The sequence below is a fragment of the Dasypus novemcinctus genome, chromosome 22, assembly GCF_030445035.2.
Source record: "Dasypus novemcinctus isolate mDasNov1 chromosome 22, mDasNov1.1.hap2, whole genome shotgun sequence".
Taxonomy (NCBI): Eukaryota; Metazoa; Chordata; class Mammalia; order Cingulata; family Dasypodidae; genus Dasypus; species Dasypus novemcinctus.
Genome location: NC_080694.1, coordinates 61,095,114 through 61,100,395, shown reverse-complemented (window position 1 = coordinate 61,100,395; position 5,282 = coordinate 61,095,114).

Below are 5,282 nucleotides of genomic sequence, written 5' to 3'. Positions count from 1 at the left end.
ATTTGAATATATGACTGCCATTGGCCATCAGCAAAAAAGGGCTAATGGTTGGGAAAACAAATGTCATGAGTGCAAATGTATCCAACAAATGCAAGTGAGCAATGTATGTAATATACAAGATAAGACAGCAATTGACAGAATAAAATGAGACAAATGTAATGACCAACAGCAAAATTCTCTTGATGGCTCTGATCTCAGGGTTTGTGCTGGGACAGAGGCTGGTACTGTGAATGTGTTGCACTTGCTGGTGGTGCCTCCATAGAAAGTACAACATGTACCCACAGGACCATATCATGAGAACCACAAAAATCACATCTCGAGCAGTATATATAATTGATGGACCATCCAGAACTCTAGGCCAATAGCAATAACCTAAGTCAATTCCACTTGTGATATTTAACTGCTTCTTAGGTCCTTTTACGTCTGTTAGAATAAAAACATATATGAATACATTGAGCACCCAGCAAAGGAAAGAGCAGATGATGGTGTACTTGAGGGCATTCTGCTTGAGATGTGCCCACTTGGCAGTGAGGCAACTGACAATGATGGCTTGGAAACCACTCAGGAGGCAGGTGCTGCAGATGGACATTCCACGTCCAACTCTTTGAAGATAAAACACCATTTTACATCCTACATCATCCAGGAAATATTTCTTCCCCCAATTCAGAATTACTAAAGGGATTCCCCTGAAGAGAAGAAGCATGAAATTTCCTGAAGCTAGTTGAGCAATGATGACATGTATAGGACTGGGTCTCTGGCCAGTGAAAAATATCAAGAGGGGTAGGACGAGGAGAGAATTCCCAAGAACACCAAGACCAATAAGGAACAGGAAGATGGTCCCCAGGAGGGGCCCCATTTTCATCATCAGTCTTTTTCTGTGAAGAAAGTTAGCTGAAACGAGAGAGACCTCATCAAAAAAGAAGAAAATGGAATGATATAAACCATTTTGGATGAGAAAATACCAGACCTTGTTTGGCCACTGTTGGTGGCATCAAAGTTTTTAATGAAAGCAAGCTGAGAGAAAAATAATTTCTCTTAAAATACTGGTTTCATTATAAAACAACATTTGCAGTTTGCCAGGTCACATTTCAAAGTGTGTCATTTCTTTTTAAATGGTATTCATGATTATAATTGATTTAATTATTGATTCTATACAGATTCAAATATTATTATGAATAACATAAGCTATCTAATATTTATTACTCTCCTTATTCTCCTTAACATTGTTTTCGTGTTCTGGTATTTTCTGCTATTTAATGTTTATATCTAATTTTAAGTTCTTTAATATTTTATGTAGTTTTTACACTTTTCAAAGTAGGCAAGTCCTAAAAAATTATTCTTCAAAAAAACTTCCATTCCACACATTTTCATCATATCTTAATTTAAACATTTAAACATATAAATATATATATATATTAAGCTTGAGATACAATTCCCCTACTATATCATTCACCAAATTAGTGTACAAGTCTATGGTTTTAAATATATTCACAAAGGTGTCCACGCTCAGTTTTAGAGCATTTTCTCACCTCAAAAAGAAATCCTGTACCCTTTAGCTATCAACTCTCTATCGTTATTCCCTACCCCAGCCCTAAGCAACCACTAATCTAATTTCCATCTCTATAGATTTCCCTATTCTGAACATTTCATATGAAGAGAATCATATAACATGTTGTGTTTTGTCACTGGTTCTTTTCACTTTCAAGACCCATCCATGTTGTAGATTGTATTAGCACTTCACCTCTTTTTTAATGGCTGACAATTATGCCATTGTATGGATACACCATATTTTCTTTATCCATTGGTCTGTTGATGAGCATTTGGATTGTTTCCACCTTTTGGCTACTATGGGTGATTTGCTATAAATATTTGTACACAAGTTTTTGTGTGGACATATGTTTTCATTTTTCTTGGGTAGGTAGCTAAGAGTGAAATTGCTGGATCACCTTGCACCTATATATTCAACTATTTGAAAAACCATCAAACTGTTTTCCACAATGGCTGCACCTTTTGACATTCCAAACAGGAGTGACTGAAGGGTCCTATTTCTCCACATCCTTCTCAACACTTACTGACTGACTTTTTTATTCTAACCAACTTAGCGGGTGACAGAAGATCTCATTGTAGTTTGATCTGCATTTCTCCAACAACTATGATGTTGAGCATCTGTTTATGTGCTTCTTGGCCATTTGTTCATATTCTTTGGAATATGAATATTCGGAAATGTCTATGCTGGCCTTTTCCCATTTTTTAAATCGGCTTATGGTCTTTTTTTACTGAGTAGCAAGAATTCTTTGTATATATTTTACTTGATACAATTCCCATTCTGTGAATTGTCTTTTCACTTTCTTCAAAGTGTCTTTTGAAGTGCAAAAGTTTAAATTTTTGTGAAGTCCGGTTTGTTTTGTCTTTTGTAGCTTGTGCTCTTGTTGTCATCTCTAAGAATATTTGCCAAATGCAAGGTCATATAGATTTACCCTTATATTTTCCTCTCTTATCTTATTTTATCATACATTATTGTATGTAAATATATATTAAAACTTGTTTCAAGATATTATTTCTTTTTGCATCAACCTAATTAAAAGTGATTCACTTTTGTAATTATGTATTTGAATGGTATTTTCATGTCTAGGATTGGATATGATCATTTTCTTTCTTATTTCATAGCCCTGCTTCCAACATTTGTTCATTCTCTCACATGTACAATTTTCTCAATATTTAATGTCCAAAATTTACCTTGTCTTAAAAGCGAAAATTAATTTGGAAAGATTTAGCATTTTTTACATATTCAGTCTTCCTTTTGAAGAGCCAATCTTACTCTTCTGCTTTCTGAATCACTCAGAAAAAACTTCTCAGTTTTTTTCCCAAAGATTTCCAAGCATAAAACTGAGATCTTTATTATATCATATGCCTGGTTATTTTTAGAAAGGACTGACATATTTACTTGTAGCTGAAGATTTTTTTTTAGTTGAACTGAGAAAATAATCAGAGAAAATTTCCATAACTTTTTATTTCTGTGTGTTTATATCAACTAGCTTTTGCATCCTCAAATTCTTTCCTTCTTAATGTTCCTTGATACTCTGATCATGCTTTGATCAAGAACCAACACTTCTAAAGTTACATTACATCATGCCTAATCGAGACAATCATGCTTGATTGAGATAATCAAGCATGTAATTTATCACTAAAACCTGAGTGATCCTGACAAAAATGGAGCTACATAAGGTGGAAATCTATTATGACTGAATTTCTAAATGACAATATACGATAAGAAAAGCATCTTCCAAGAGGATGAGAAAAGTAATGCTTATCTCTTTCCAAATTCTTAGTTAAAATATCCCTACTGCTTTAAAACTATGCATCTGTAAAAAATCACCTTCTGTGGTTCCATATTTCTCATTAACTAATTGCATGTTAGTATATACATTGACAACGGGTACCTCAAAGTAGATATCTCTACTGTACATATGACCTAGAAAATAAATTTTGACCTTGCTCTCAATTTTAAGACAAAAAGAACTCCAAATAACTACTAAACATCAGTCACCAGGCTGATTTTTCGCTCTGCCATTTGCTAACAATTCTGAAACTACTTTACACATATTTTAAGATTAAACAAATAAATAAACACATAATTTTTGATGGGAATTATGCACCTCACTAAAAGAGAAGAAAGTTTAAAAAACAGAAAGTGCCTATGATGTGGGATTGGAATTGGATTTTATATACTCAGTGTGAATCCATGCTTTTTAAAATACATATGATATGGCAGCGGGCTTGGCCCAGTGGTTAGGGCATCTGTCTACCACATGGGAGGTCTGTGGTTCAAACCTGGGGCCTCCTTGACCCATGTAGAGGTGGCCCATGTGTAGTGCTGATGCGCACAAGGAGTGCCGTGCCATGCAGGGGTGTCCCCCATGTAGGGGAGCCCCACGTGCAAGGAGTGCACCCGATAAGGAGAGACGCCCAGCACAAAAGAAAGTGCAGTCTGCCCAGGAATGGCACTGCACACAGGGAGAGCTGACACAACAAGATGACGCAACACAAAGAGACACAGATTCCCATGCTGCTGGCAACAACAGAAGCGGACAAAGAAGACTAGCAAAAAGACACAGAGAACAGAAAACCAGTGTGGGGTGGTGGAGGGGAGAGAAATAAATAAATAAATCTTTAAAAAAATAAAGTAAAATACATATGATAAAAGAGAATTAGAAACAGATGCAAATTTTCGCATGTAAATATGCATGTATGTGCATCTCCAAAAGAAACTTTTCTTCTCAGAGTAATCATTCTGATAAACCACAAGAAAGAACAACAATAAACTAAGGAACACACTGATCACTAAAGTTAGGAATATATAAATAGACATAACTGCATATCCTTCAAAAAAGAAACACCTAAAAGAATGACATGAACTGATGTTTTCATGTAAAACTGAAAGCAGAATTGCACAACCTTGAAATGTATAAATTTGCTTTAGAAACATAGAAAATTGCTGGGGTTTAATATATACCCAGGGAACCTGAATCTCTGGACTGACCATGTGATAGCCAGGCCCTGAGCCTCAACAGACTTCAGCTCCTACACTCTGGTTTATTGGACTTACCCCACTCAGCTAACATGGAGGTGAAGAAGGTCAACCACCACACCATGGAGCCAAGAGTGCCTACATATGAAAGCAAGAGGATTGCATCCAGCATCCATGTGGAATCTAAGCCCCCTCTTGATATAGATGTGGAGTGGACACAACCATTCCAAGGTCCACAGGATGGAGGAATAGAGTATAGATTACAGTGGATTTACTGATAGTCTATTCATGAACTATTGTGATTAGTAATTGAAGAAAACTTGGCATTGGTGTGGAGAAAGTGGCCATGGTGGCTGCTGGTTGCAGGGAATGGGAGGAAGAGATGAGATGTGGAGGCGTTTTCAGGACTTGGAGTTGTCCTGGGTGGTGCTTCACAGACAATTACGGGACATTGTAGATCCCCCCAGGGCCCACTGGATGGAACGTGGGAGAGTATGGGCTATGATGTGGACCATTGACCATGAGGTGCAGCGATGCCCAGAGATGTACTTACCAAATGCAATGGATGTGTCATGATGATGGGAGAGAGTGTTGCTGTGGGGGGAGTGGTGATGTGGGGCGGTGGGGTTGAATGGGACTTCATATTTTTTTACTGTAATTTTTTTTTTAAAATGAACAAAAAAAAAAGAACTATAAAAAAATAAAGCTCCTACAGAAGCTGAAAAAATAAAAATAAAAAAATAAAAAGCATGAA